The sequence below is a fragment of the Rhipicephalus microplus genome, chromosome X, assembly GCF_043290135.1.
Source record: "Rhipicephalus microplus isolate Deutch F79 chromosome X, USDA_Rmic, whole genome shotgun sequence".
Classification (NCBI taxonomy): Eukaryota; Metazoa; Arthropoda; class Arachnida; order Ixodida; family Ixodidae; genus Rhipicephalus; species Rhipicephalus microplus.
Genome location: NC_134710.1, coordinates 465,471,114 through 465,484,477, shown reverse-complemented (window position 1 = coordinate 465,484,477; position 13,364 = coordinate 465,471,114). Strand labels below are relative to the sequence as shown.

Below are 13,364 nucleotides of genomic sequence, written 5' to 3'. Positions count from 1 at the left end.
GCAGGTGAACACACATGCTTGATAAAGAAATGCTGAATCAGATTGAATCGCGGCAGTAGGCGTTGCAAAAAAACCGGAACAGCGTGAAAGACACGTAATAATATGCAACAGCTCTAATAAAGCAGTTTTACCGAAGCGCAAGAACTGTTAGATCCCGCTGTCTCTCTTCTCCCGTCTACTGAAATAGCTCAGTTGGGAGAGCGTTAAACTGAACATATAAAGGCCATTATATCGATCCCGGGTTTCGGCGATCAAAGCACTTTTTTTTTTAAATCTCTCGGTAAACAAGAATTTCGCAATAATTCTAACGAGTGAAACGGTTACACAGGTGAACACACCTGCTTGATAAAGAAATGCTGATTCAGATTGCATCGCGACAGTAGGCGTTGCAAAAATCCGGAACAGCGTGAAAGACATGTAGTAATGTGCAACAGCTCTAATAAAGCAGATTTACCGAAGCGCAAGAACTGCTAGAGCCCGCTGTCACTCTTCTTCCGTCTGCTGAAATAGCTCAGTTGGGAGAGCGTTAATCTGAACTTATAAAGGTCCTTGGCTCGATCCCGGGTTTCACCGTCCAAAGCACTTTTTTGTTAAATCTGTCGGTATACAAGTATTTTGCAAGAATTCTAACGAGTGAAACGGTTACGCAGGTGAACACACCTGCTTGATAAAGGAATACTGATTCAGATTGCATCGCGACAGTAGGCGTTGCAAAAGAACCGGAACAGCGTGAAAGACATGTAGTAATGTGCAACAGCTCTAATAAAGCAGTTTTACCGAAGCGCAAGAACTGCTAGATCCCGCTGTCACTCTTCTCCCGTCTGCTGAAATAGCTCAGTTGGGAGAGCGTTAAACTGAACATCTAAAGGTCCTTGGCTCGATCCCGGGTTTCAGCGTTCAAAGCAATTTTTTGTTAAATCTCTCGGTATACAAGTATTTTGCAATACTTCTAACGAGTGAAACGGTTACGCAGGTGAACACCCATGCTTGATAAAGAAATGCTGATTCAGATTGCATCGCGGGAGTAGGCATTGCAAAAAAACCGGAACAGCGTGAAAGTCTTGTAGTAATGTGCAACAGCTCTAATAAAGCAGTTTTACCGAAGCGCAAGAACTGCTAGATCCCGCTGTCACTCTTCTCCCGTCTGCTGAAATAGCTCAGTTGGGAGAGTGGTAATCTGAACATATAAAGGTCCTTGGCTCGATCCCGGGTTTCAGCGTCCAAAGCACTTTTTTGTTACATCTGTCGGTATACAAGTATTTGGCAAGAATTCTAACGAGTGAAACGATTACGCAGGTGAACACACCTGCTTGATAAAGGAATGCTGATTCAGATTGCATCGCGAGAGTAGGCGTTGCAAAAGAACCGGAACAGCGTGAAAGACATGTAGTAATCTGCAACAGCTCTAATAAAGCAGTTTTACCGAAGCGCAAGAACTGCTAGATCCCGCTGTCCCTCTTCTCCCGTCTCCTAAAATAGCTCAGTTGGGAGAGCGTTAATCTGAACATATAAAGGTCCTTGGCTCGATCCCGGGTTTCGTCGTCCAAAGCACGATTTGTTAAATCTGTCGGTATACAAGTATTTTGCAATAATTCTAACGAGTGAAACGGTTACGCAGGTGAACACACATGCTTGATAAAGAAATGCTGATTCAGATTGCATCGCGGAAGTAGGCATTGCGAAAGAACCAGAACAGCGTGAAAGACATGTAGTAATGTGCAACAGCCCTAATAAACAGTTTTACCGAAACGCAAGAACTGTTAAATGCCGCTTTCACTCTTCTCCCGTATGCCGAAATAGCTCAGTTCAGAGAGAGCTAGACTGAAAATCTGAAGGTCCTTGGCTCGATCCCGGGTTTCGGCGTCCAGAGCATTTTTTTTGTTAAATCTCTCGGTATACAAGTATTTCGCAATAATTCTAACGAGTGAAACGGTTACGCAGGTGAACACACCTGTTTGATAAAGAAATGCTGATTCAGATTGCATCGCGACAGTAGGCGTTGCAAAAGAACCGGAACAGCGTGAAAGACATGTAGTAGTGTGCAACAGCTCTCATAAAGCAGTTTTACCGAAGCGCAAGAACTGCTAGATCCCGCTGTCACTCTTCTCCCGTCTCCTGAAATAGCTCAGTTGGGAGAGCGTTAATGTGAACAAATAAAGGTCCTTGGCTCGATCCCGGGTTTCGTCGTCCAAAGCACGATTTGTTAAATCTGTCGGTATACAAGTATTTTGCAATAATTCTAACGAGTGAAACGGTTACGCAGGTGAACACACATGCTTGATAAAGAAATGCTGATTCAGATTGCATCGCGGAAGTAGGCATTGCAAAAGAACCATAACAGCATGAAAGACATGTAGTAATGTGCAACAGCCCTAATAAAGCAGTTTTACCGAAACGCAAGAACTGTTAAATGCCGCTTTCACTCTTCTCCCGTATGCCGAAATAGCTCAGTTCAGAGAGAGTTAGACAGAAAATCTGAAGGTCCTTGGCTCGATCCCGGGTTTCGGCGTCCAGAGCATTTTTTTGTTAAATCTTTTGATACACAAGTATTTTTCAATACTTCTAACGAGTGAAACAGTTACGCAGGTGAATACACCTGCTTGATAAAGGAATGCTGATTCAGATTGCGTCGCGACAGTAGGCGTTGCAAAAGAACCGGAACAGCGTGAAAGACATGTAGTAATATGCAACTGCTCTAATAAAGCAGTTTTACCGAAGCGCAAGAACTGCTAGATCCCGCTGTCACTCTTCTCCCGTCTGCTGAAATAGCTCAGTTGGGAGAGCGTTAAACTGAACATCTAAAGGTCCTTGGCTCGATCCCGGGTTTCAGCGTTCAAAGCAATTTTTTTGTTAAATCTCTCGGTATGCAAGTATTTTGCAATACTTCTAACGAGTGAAACGGTTACGCAGGTGAACACACATGCTTGATAAAGAAATGCTGATTCAGATTGCATCGCGGGAGTAGGCATTGCAAAAATCCGGAACAGCGTGAAAGACATGTAGTAATGTGCAACAGCTCTAATAAAGAAGTTTTACCGAAGCGCAAGAACTGCTAGATCCCGCTGTCACTCTTCTCCCGTCTGCTGAAATAGCTCAGTTGGGAGAGTGGTAATCTGAACATCTAAAGGTCCTTGGCTCGATCCCGGGTTTGAGCGTCCAAAGCACTTTTTTGTTACATCTGTCGGTATACAAGTATTTGGCAAGAATTCTAACGAGTGAAACGATTACGCAGGTGAACACACCTGCTTGATAAAGGAATGCTGATTCAGATTGCATCGCGAGAGTAGGCGTTGCAAAAGAACCGGAACAGCGTGAAAGACATGTAGTAATGTGCAACAGATCTAATAAAGCAGTTTTACCGAAGCGCAAGAACTGCTAGATCCCGCTGTCACTCTTCTCCCCTCTGCTGAAAGAGCTCAGTAGGAGAGCGTTAAACTGAACATCTGAAGGTCCTTGGCTCGATGCCGGGTTTCAGCGTCCAAAGCACTTTTTTTAAATCTCTCGGTATACAAGTATTTCGCAATAATTCTAACGAGTGAAACGTTTACGCAGGTGAACACACCTGCTTGATAAAGAAATGCTGATTCAGATTGCATCGCGACAGTAGGCGTTGCAAAAATCCGGAACAGCGTGAAAGACATGTAGTAATGTGCAACAGCTCTAATAAAGAAGTTTTACCGAAGCGCAAGAACTGCTAGATCCCGCTGTCACTCTTCTTTCGTCTGCTGAAATAGCTCAGTTGGGAGAGCGTTAATCTGAACTTATAAAGGTCCTTGGCTCGATCCCGGGTTTCAGCGTCCAAAGCACTTTTTTGTTAAATCTGTCGGTATACAAGTATTTTGCAAGAATTCTAACGAGTGAAACGGTTACGCAGGTGAATACACCTGCTTGATAAAGGAATGCTGATTCAGATTGCATCGCGACAGTAGGCGTTGCAAAAAAACCGGAACAGCGTGAAAGACATGTAGTAATGTGCAACAGCTCTAATAAAGCAGTTTTACCGAAGCGCAAGAACTGCTAGATCCCGCTGTCACTCTTCTCCCGTCTGCTGAAATAGCTCAGTTGGGAGAGCGTTAAACTGAACATCTTAAGGTCCTTGGCTCGATCCCGGGTTTCAGCGTCCAAAGCAATATTTTGTTAAATCTCTCGGTATACAAGTATTTTGCAATACTTTTAACGAGTGAAACGGTTACGCAGGTGAACACACATGCTTGATAAAGAAATGCTGATTCAGATTGCATCGCGACAGTAGGCGTTGCAAAAGAACCGGAACAGCGTGAAAGACATGTAGTAATGTGCAACAGCTCTAATAAAGCAGTCTTACCGAAGCGCAAGATCTGCTAGATCCCGCTGTCACTCTTCTCCCGTCTGCTGAAATAGCTCAGTTGGGAGAGCGTTAAACTGAACATCTAAAGGTCCTTGGGTCGATCCCGGGTTTCAGCGTCCAAAGCACTTTTTTGTTACATCTGTCGGTATACAAGTATTTGGCAAGAATTCTAGCGAGTGAAACGATTACGCAGGTGAACACACCTGCTTGATAAAGGAATGCTGATTCAGATTGCATCGCGACAGTAGGCGTTGCAAAAGACCCGGAACAGCGTGAAAGACATGTAGTAATGTGCAACAGATCTAATAAAGCAGTTTTACCGAAGCGCAAGAACTGCTAGATCCCGCTGTCACTCTTCTCCCCTCTGCTGAAAGAGCTCAGTAGGAGAGCGTTAAACTGAACATCTGAAGGTCCTTGGCTCGATGCCGGGTTTCAGCGTCCAAAGCACTTTTTTTAAATCTCTCGGTATACAAGTATTTCGCAATAATTCTAACGAGTGAAACGTTTACGCAGGTGAACACACCTGCTTGATAAAGAAATGCTGATTCAGATTGCATCGCGACAGTAGGCGTTGCAAAAATCCGGAACAGCGTGAAAGACATGTAGTAATGTGCAACAGCTCTAATAAAGAAGTTTTACCGAAGCGCAAGAACTGCTAGATCCCGCTGTCACTCTTCTTTCGTCTGCTGAAATAGCTCAGTTGGGAGAGCGTTAATCTGAACTTATAAAGGTCCTTGGCTCGATCCCGGGTTTCAGCGTCCAAAGCACTTTTTTGTTAAATCTGTCGGTATACAAGTATTTTGCAAGAATTCTAACGAGTGAAACGGTTACGCAGGTGAATACACCTGCTTGATAAAGGAATGCTGATTCAGATTGCATCGCGACAGTAGGCGTTGCAAAAGAACCGGAACAGCGTGAAAGACATGTAGTAATGTGCAACAGCTCTAATAAAGCAGTTTTACCGAAGCGCAAGAACTGCTAGATCCCGCTGTCACTCTTCTCCCGTCTGCTGAAATAGCTCAGTTGGGAGAGCGTTAAACTGAACATCTAAAGGTCCTTGGCTCGATCCCGGGTTTCAGCGTCCAAAGCAATATTTTGTTAAATCTCTCGGTATACAAGTATTTTGCAATACTTTTAACGAGTGAAACGGTTACGCAGGTGAACACACATGCTTGATAAAGAAATGCTGATTCAGATTGCATCGCGGGAGTAGGCATTGCAAAAAAACCGGAACAGCGTGAAAGACATGTAGTAATGTGCAACAGATCTAATAAAGTAGTTTTACCGACGCGCAAGAACTGCTAGATCCCGCTGTCACTCTTCTCCCGTCTGCTGAAATAGCTCAGTTGGGAGAGTGTTACACTGAACATCTAAAGGTCCTTGGCTCGATCCCGGGTTTCAGCGTCCAAAGCACTTTTTTGTTAAATCTGTCGGTATACAAGTATTTTGCAAGAATTCTAACGAGTGAAACGGTTACGCAGGTGAATACACCTGCTTGATAAAGGAATGCTGATTCAGATTGCATCGCGACAGTAGGCGTTGCAAAAGAACCGGAACAGCGTGAAAGACATGTAGTAATGTGCAACAGCTCTAATAAAGCAGTCTTACCGAAGCGCAAGAACTGCTAGATCCCGCTGTCACTCTTCTCCCGTCTGCTGAAATAGCTCAGTTGGGAGAGCGTTAAACTGAACATCTAAAGGTCCTTGGGTCGATCCCGGGTTTCAGCGTCCAAAGCACTTTTTTGTTACATCTGTCGGTATACAAGTATTTGGCAAGAATTCTAGCGAGTGAAACGATTACGCAGGTGAACACACCTGCTTGATAAAGGAATGCTGATTCAGATTGCATCGCGACAGTAGGCGTTGCAAAAGACCCAGAACAGCGTGAAAGACATGTAGTAATGTGCAACAGATCTAATAAAGCAGTTTTACCGAAGCGCAAGAACTGCTAGATCCCGCTGTCACTCTTCTCCCCTCTGCTGAAAGAGCTCAGTAGGAGAGCGTTAAACTGAACATCTAAAGGTCCTTGGCTCGATGCCGGGTTTCAGCGTCCAAAGCACTTTTTTTAAATCTCTCGGTATACAAGTATTTCGCAATAATTCTAACGAGTGAAACGGTTACGCAGGTGAACACACCTGCTTGATAAAGAAATGCTGATTCAGATTGCATCGCGACAGTAGGCGTTGCAAAAATCCGGAACAGCGTGAAAGACATGTAGTAATGTGCAACAGCTCTAATAAAGAAGTTTTACCGAAGCGCAAGAACTGCTAGATCCCGCTGTCACTCTTCTCCCGTCTGCTGAAATAGCTCAGTTGGGAGAGTGGTAATCTGAACATATAAAGGTCCTTGGCTCGATCCCGGGTTTCAGCGTCCAAAGCACTTTTTTGTTACATCTGTCGGTATACAAGTATTTGGCAAGAATTCTAACGAGTGGAACGATTACGCAGGTGAACACACCTGCTTGATAAAGGAATGCTGATTCAGATTGCATCGCGAGAGTAGGCGTTGCAAAAGAACCGGAACAGCGTGAAAGACATGTAGTAATGTGCAACAGATCTAATAAAGCAGTTTTACCGAAGCGCAAGAACTGCTAGATCCCGCTGTCACTCTTCTCCCCTCTGCTGAAAGAGCTCAGTAGGAGAGCGTTAAACTGAACATCTGAAGGTCCTTGGCTCGATGCCGGGTTTCAGCGTCCAAAGCACTTTTTTTAAATCTCTCGGTATACAAGTATTTCGCAATAATTCTAACGAGTGAAACGTTTACGCAGGTGAACACACCTGCTTGATAAAGAAATGCTGATTCAGATTGCATCGCGACAGTAGGCGTTGCAAAAATCCGGAACAGCGTGAAAGACATGTAGTAATGTGCAATAGCTCTAATAAAGAAGTTTTACCGAAGCGCAAGAACTGCTAGATCCCGCTGTCACTCTTCTTTCGTCTGCTGAAATAGCTCAGTTGGGAGAGCGTTAATCTGAACTTATAAAGGTCCTTGGCTCGATCCCGGGTTCCAGCGTCCAAAGCACTTTTTTGTTAAATCTGTCGGTATACAAGTATTTTGCAAGAATTCTAACGAGTGAAACGGTTACGCAGGTGAATACACCTGCTTGATAAAGGAATGCTGATTCAGATTGCATCGCGACAGTAGGCGTTGCAAAAGAACCGGAACAGCGTGAAAGACATGTAGTAATGTGCAACAGCTCTAATAAAGCAGTTTTACCGAAGCGCAAGAACTGCTAGATCCCGCTGTCACTCTTCTCCCGTCTGCTGAAATAGCTCAGTTGGGAGAGCGTTAAACTGAACATCTAAAGGTCCTTGGCTCGATCCCGGGTTTCAGCGTCCAAAGCAATATTTTGTTAAATCTCTCGGTATACAAGTATTTTGCAATACTTTTAACGAGTGAAACGGTTACGCAGGTGAACACACATGCTTGATAAAGAAATGCTGATTCAGATTGCATCGCGGGAGTAGGCATTGCAAAAAAACCGGAACAGCGTGAAAGACATGTAGTAATGTGCAACAGATCTAATAAAGTAGTTTTACCGACGCGCAAAAACTGCTAGATCCCGCTGTCACTCTTCTCCCGTCTGCTGAAATAGCTCAGTTGGGAGAGTGTTAAACTGAACATCTAAAGGTCCTTGGCTCGATCCCGGGTTTCAGCGTCCAAAGCACTTTTTTGTTAAATCTGTCGGTATACAAGTATTTTGCAAGAATTCTAACGAGTGAAACGGTTACGCAGGTGAATACACCTGCTTGATAAAGGAATGCTGATTCAGATTGCATCGCGACAGTAGGCGTTGCAAAAGAACCGGAACAGCGTGAAAGACATGTAGTAATGTGCAACAGCTCTAATAAAGCAGTCTTACCGAAGCGCAAGAACTGCTAGATCCCGCTGTCACTCTTCTCCCGTCTGCTGAAATAGCTCAGTTGGGAGAGCGTTAAACTGAACATCTAAAGGTCCTTGGGTCGATCCCGGGTTTCAGCGTCCAAAGCACTTTTTTGTTACATCTGTCGGTATACAAGTATTTGGCAAGAATTCTAGCGAGTGAAGCGATTACGCAGGTGAACACACCTGCTTGATAAAGGAATGCTGATTCAGATTGCATCGCGACAGTAGGCGTTGCAAAAGACCCAGAACAGCGTGAAAGACATGTAGTAATGTGCAACAGATCTAATAAAGCAGTTTTACCGAAGCGCAAGAACTGCTAGATCCCGCTGTCACTCTTCTCCCCTCTGCTGAAAGAGCTCAGTAGGAGAGCGTTAAACTGAACATCTAAAGGTCCTTGGCTCGATGCCGGGTTTCAGCGTCCAAAGCACTTTTTTTAAATTTCTCGGTATACAAGTATTTCGCAATAATTCTAACGAGTGAAACGGTTACGCAGGTGAACACACCTGCTTGATAAAGAAATGCTGATTCAGATTGCATCGCGACAGTAGGCGTTGCAAAAATCCGGAACAGCGTGAAAGACATGAAGTAATGTGCAACAGCTCTAATAAAGAAGTTTTACCGAAGCGCAAGAACTGCTAGATCCCGCTGTCACTTTTCTCCCGTCTGCTGAAATAGCTCAGTTGGGAGAGTGGTAATCTGAACATATAAAGGTCCTTGGCTCGATCCCGGGTTTCAGCGTCCAAAGCACTTTTTTGTTACATCTGTCGGTATACAAGTATTTGGCAAGAATTCTAACGAGTGAAACGGTTACGCAGGTGAACACACCTGCTTGATAAAGAAATGCTGATTCAGATTGCATCGCGACAGTAGGCGTTGCAAAAATCCGGAACAGCGTGAAAGACATGTAGTAATGTGCAACAGCTCTAATAAAGAAGTTTTACCGAAGCGCAAGAACTGCTAGATCCCGCTGTCACTCTTCTCCCGTCTGCTGAAATAGCTCAGTTGGGAGAGTGGTAATCTGAACATATAAAGGTCCTTGGCTCGATCCCGGGTTTCAGCGTCCAAAGCACTTTTTTGTTACATCTGTCGGTATACAAGTATTTGGCAAGAATTCTAACGAGTGAAACGATTACGCAGGTGAACACACCTGCTTGATAAAGGAATGCTGATTCAGATTGCATCGCGAGAGTAGGCGTTGCAAAAGAACCGGAACAGCGTGAAAGACATGTAGTAATCTGCAACAGCTCTAATAATGCAGTTTTACCGAAGCGCAAGAACTGCTAGATCCCGCTGTCCCTCTTCTCCCGTCTCCTAAAATAGCTCAGTTGGGAGAGCGTTAATCTGAACATATAAAGGTCCTTGGCTCGATCCCGGGTTTCGTCGTCCAAAGCACGATTTGTTAAATCTGTCGGTATACAAGTATTTTGCAATAATTCTAACGAGTGAAACGGTTACGCAGGTGAACACACATGCTTGATAAAGAAACGCTGATTCAGATTGCATCGCGGAAGTAGGCATTGCGAAAGAACCAGAACAGCGTGAAAGACATGTAGTAATGTGCAACAGCCCTAATAAACAGTTTTACCGAAACGCAAGAACTGTTAAATGCCGCTTTCACTCTTCTCCCGTATGCCGAAATAGCTCAGTTCAGAGAGAGTTAGACGGAAAATCTGAAGGTCCTTGGCTCGATCCCGGGTTTCGGCGTCCAGAGCATTTTTTTTGTTAAATCTCTCGGTATACAAGTATTTCGCAATAATTCTAACGAGTGAAACGGTTACGCAGGTGAACACACCTGTTTGATAAAGAAATGCTGATTCAGATTGCATCGCGACAGTAGGCGTTGCAAAAGAACCGGAACAGCGTGAAAGACATGTAGTAGTGTGCAACAGCTCTCATAAAGCAGTTTTACCGAAGCGCAAGAACTGCTAGATCCCGCTGTCACTCTTCTCCCGTCTCCTGAAATAGCTCAGTTGGGAGAGCGTTAATGTGAACAAATAAAGGTCCTTGGCTCGATCCCGGGTTTCGTCGTCCAAAGCACGATTTGTTAAATCTGTCGGTATACAAGTATTTTGCAAAAATTCTAACGAGTGAAACGGTTACGCAGGTGAACACACATGCTTGATAAAGAAATGCTGATTCAGATTGCATCGCGGAAGTAGGCATTGCAAAAGAACCAGAACAGCATGAAAGACATGTAGTAATGTGCAACAGCCCTAATAAAGCAGTTTTACCGAAACGCAAGAACTGTTAAATGCCGCTTTCACTCTTCTCCCGTATGCCGAAATAGCTCAGTTCAGAGAGAGTTAGACTGAAAATCTGAAGGTCCTTGGCTCGATCCCGGGTTTCGGCGTCCAGAGCATTTTTTTGTTAAATCTTTTGATACACAAGTATTTTTCAATACTTCTAACGAGTGAAACAGTTACGCAGGTGAACACACATGCTTGATAAAGAAATGCTGATTCAGATTGCATCGCGGAAGTAGGCATTGCAAAAGAACCAGAACAGCATGAAAGACATGTAGTAATGTGCAACAGCCCTAATAAAGCAGTTTTACCGAAACGCAAGAACTGTTAAATGCCGCTTTCACTCTTCTCCCGTCTGCTGAAATAGCTCAGTTGGGAGAGCGTTAAACTGAACATCTAAAGGTCCTTGGCTCGATCCCGGGTTTCAGCGTTCAAAGCAATTTTTTTGTTAAATCTCTCGGTATGCAAGTATTTTGCAATACTTCTAACGAGTGAAACGGTTACGCAGGTGAACACACATGCTTGATAAAGAAATGCTGATTCAGATTGCATCGCGGGAGTAGGCATTGCAAAAATCCGGAACAGCGTGAAAGACATGTAGTAATGTGCAACAGCTCTAATAAAGAAGTTTTACCGAAGCGCAAGAACTGCTAGATCCCGCTGTCACTCTTCTCCCGTCTGCTGAAATAGCTCAGTTGGGAGAGTGGTAATCTGAACATCTAAAGGTCCTTGGCTCGATCCCGGGTTTCAGCGTCCAAAGCACTTTTTTGTTACATCTGTCGGTATACAAGTATTTGGCAAGAATTCTAACGAGTGAAACGATTACGCAGGTGAACACACCTGCTTGATAAAGGAATGCTGATTCAGATTGCATCGCGAGAGTAGGCGTTGCAAAAGAACCGGAACAGCGTGAAAGACATGTAGTAATGTGCAACAGATCTAATAAAGCAGTTTTACCGAAGCGCAAGAACTGCTAGATCCCGCTGTCACTCTTCTCCCCTCTGCTGAAAGAGCTCAGTAGGAGAGCGTTAAACTGAACATCTGAAGGTCCTTGGCTCGATGCCGGGTTTCAGCGTCCAAAGCACTTTTTTTAAATCTCTCGGTATACAAGTATTTCGCAATAATTCTAACGAGTGAAACGTTTACGCAGGTGAACACACCTGCTTGATAAAGAAATGCTGATTCAGATTGCATCGCGACAGTAGGCGTTGCAAAAATCCGGAACAGCGTGAAAGACATGTAGTAATGTGCACTAGCTCTAATAAAGAAGTTTTACCGAAGCGCAAGAACTGCTAGATCCCGCTGTCACTCTTCTTTCGTCTGCTGAAATAGCTCAGTTGGGAGAGCGTTAATCTGAACTTATAAAGGTCCTTGGCTCGATCCCGGGTTTCAGCGTCCAAAGCACTTTTTTGTTAAATCTGTCGGTATACAAGTATTTTGCAAGAATTCTAACGAGTGAAACGGTTACGCAGGTGAATACACCTGCTTGATAAAGGAATGCTGATTCAGATTGCATCGCGACAGTAGGCGTTGCAAAAGAACCGGAACAGCGTGAAAGACATGTAGTAATGTGCAACAGCTCTAATAAAGCAGTTTTACCGAAGCGCAAGAACTGCTAGATCCCGCTGTCACTCTTCTCCCGTCTGCTGAAATAGCTCAGTTGGGAGAGCGTTAAACTGAACATCTAAAGGTCCTTGGCTCGATCCCGGGTTTCAGCGTCCAAAGCAATATTTTGTTAAATCTCTCGGTATACAAGTATTTTGCAATACTTTTAACGAGTGAAACGGTTACGCAGGTGAACACACATGCTTGATAAAGAAATGCTGATTCAGATTGCATCGCGGGAGTAGGCATTGCAAAAAAACCGGAACAGCGTGAAAGACATGTAGTAATGTGCAACAGATCTAATAAAGTAGTTTTACCGACGCGCAAGAACTGCTAGATCCCGCTGTCACTCTTCTCCCGTCTGCTGAAGTAGCTCAGTTGGGAGAGTGTTAAACTGAACATCTAAAGGTCCTTGGCTCGATCCCGGGTTTCAGCGTCCAAAGCACTTTTTTGTTAAATCTGTCGGTATACAAGTATTTTGCAAGAATTCTAACGAGTGAAACGGTTACGCAGGTGAATACACCTGCTTGATAAAGGAATGCTGATTCAGATTGCATCGCGACAGTAGGCGTTGCAAAAGAACCGGAACAGCGTGAAAGACATGTAGTAATGTGCAACAGCTCTAATAAAGCAGTCTTACCGAAGCGCAAGAACTGCTAGATCCCGCTGTCACTCTTCTCCCGTCTGCTGAAATAGCTCAGTTGGGAGAGCGTTAAACTGAACATCTAAAGGTCCTTGGGTCGATCCCGGGTTTCAGCGTCCAAAGCACTTTTTTGTTACATCTGTCGGTATACAAGTATTTGGCAAGAATTCTAGCGAGTGAAGCGATTACGCAGGTGAACACACCTGCTTGATAAAGGAATGCTGATTCAGATTGCATCGCGACAGTAGGCGTTGCAAAAGACCCAGAACAGCGTGAAAGACATGTAGTAATGTGCAACAGATCTAATAAAGCAGTTTTACCGAAGCGCAAGAACTGCTAGATCCCGCTGTCACTCTTCTCCCCTCTGCTGAAAGAGCTCAGTAGGAGAGCGTTAAACTGAACATCTAAAGGTCCTTGGCTCGATGCCGGGTTTCAGCGTCCAAAGCACTTTTTTTAAATTTCTCGGTATACAAGTATTTCGCAATAATTCTAACGAGTGAAACGGTTACGCAGGTGAACACACCTGCTTGATAAAGAAATGCTGATTCAGATTGCATCGCGACAGTAGGCGTTGCAAAAATCCGGAACAGCGTGAAAGACATGTAGTAATGTGCAACAGCTCTAATAAAGAAGTTTTACCGAAGCGCAAGAACTGCTAGATC

The 13,364-nt window shown here is 44.2% G+C and overlaps 14 non-coding genes across 14 annotated transcripts; all 14 read left to right on the top strand.

Annotated features, from left to right (window-relative positions):
- Nucleotides 1–823: 823 nt before the first annotated feature.
- TRNAF-GAA (transfer RNA phenylalanine (anticodon GAA)) lies at nt 824–896 on the top strand. Its single transcript has one exon. It is a non-coding gene; the product is annotated as a tRNA-Phe (tRNA).
- Nucleotides 897–2,759: 1,863 nt separating this feature from the next.
- TRNAF-GAA (transfer RNA phenylalanine (anticodon GAA)) lies at nt 2,760–2,832 on the top strand. The gene has a single exon. It is a non-coding gene; the product is annotated as a tRNA-Phe (tRNA).
- Nucleotides 2,833–4,047: 1,215 nt separating this feature from the next.
- Nucleotides 4,048–4,120, top strand: TRNAF-GAA (transfer RNA phenylalanine (anticodon GAA)). Its single transcript has one exon. It is a non-coding gene; the product is annotated as a tRNA-Phe (tRNA).
- A 250-nt stretch (nt 4,121–4,370) lies between these two features.
- TRNAF-GAA (transfer RNA phenylalanine (anticodon GAA)) lies at nt 4,371–4,443 on the top strand. The gene has a single exon. It is a non-coding gene; the product is annotated as a tRNA-Phe (tRNA).
- An 892-nt stretch (nt 4,444–5,335) lies between these two features.
- Nucleotides 5,336–5,408, top strand: TRNAF-GAA (transfer RNA phenylalanine (anticodon GAA)). The gene has a single exon. It is a non-coding gene; the product is annotated as a tRNA-Phe (tRNA).
- A 250-nt stretch (nt 5,409–5,658) lies between these two features.
- On the top strand, nt 5,659–5,731 carry TRNAF-GAA (transfer RNA phenylalanine (anticodon GAA)). The gene has a single exon. It is a non-coding gene; the product is annotated as a tRNA-Phe (tRNA).
- A 250-nt stretch (nt 5,732–5,981) lies between these two features.
- Nucleotides 5,982–6,054, top strand: TRNAF-GAA (transfer RNA phenylalanine (anticodon GAA)). Its single transcript has one exon. It is a non-coding gene; the product is annotated as a tRNA-Phe (tRNA).
- A 1,534-nt stretch (nt 6,055–7,588) lies between these two features.
- TRNAF-GAA (transfer RNA phenylalanine (anticodon GAA)) lies at nt 7,589–7,661 on the top strand. The gene has a single exon. It is a non-coding gene; the product is annotated as a tRNA-Phe (tRNA).
- Nucleotides 7,662–7,911: 250 nt separating this feature from the next.
- Nucleotides 7,912–7,984, top strand: TRNAF-GAA (transfer RNA phenylalanine (anticodon GAA)). The gene has a single exon. It is a non-coding gene; the product is annotated as a tRNA-Phe (tRNA).
- A 250-nt stretch (nt 7,985–8,234) lies between these two features.
- TRNAF-GAA (transfer RNA phenylalanine (anticodon GAA)) lies at nt 8,235–8,307 on the top strand. The gene has a single exon. It is a non-coding gene; the product is annotated as a tRNA-Phe (tRNA).
- A 2,504-nt stretch (nt 8,308–10,811) lies between these two features.
- TRNAF-GAA (transfer RNA phenylalanine (anticodon GAA)) lies at nt 10,812–10,884 on the top strand. The gene has a single exon. It is a non-coding gene; the product is annotated as a tRNA-Phe (tRNA).
- Nucleotides 10,885–12,099: 1,215 nt separating this feature from the next.
- On the top strand, nt 12,100–12,172 carry TRNAF-GAA (transfer RNA phenylalanine (anticodon GAA)). Its single transcript has one exon. It is a non-coding gene; the product is annotated as a tRNA-Phe (tRNA).
- A 250-nt stretch (nt 12,173–12,422) lies between these two features.
- On the top strand, nt 12,423–12,495 carry TRNAF-GAA (transfer RNA phenylalanine (anticodon GAA)). Its single transcript has one exon. It is a non-coding gene; the product is annotated as a tRNA-Phe (tRNA).
- Nucleotides 12,496–12,745: 250 nt separating this feature from the next.
- Nucleotides 12,746–12,818, top strand: TRNAF-GAA (transfer RNA phenylalanine (anticodon GAA)). Its single transcript has one exon. It is a non-coding gene; the product is annotated as a tRNA-Phe (tRNA).
- The last annotated feature ends 546 nt before the right edge of the window (nt 12,819–13,364 follow it).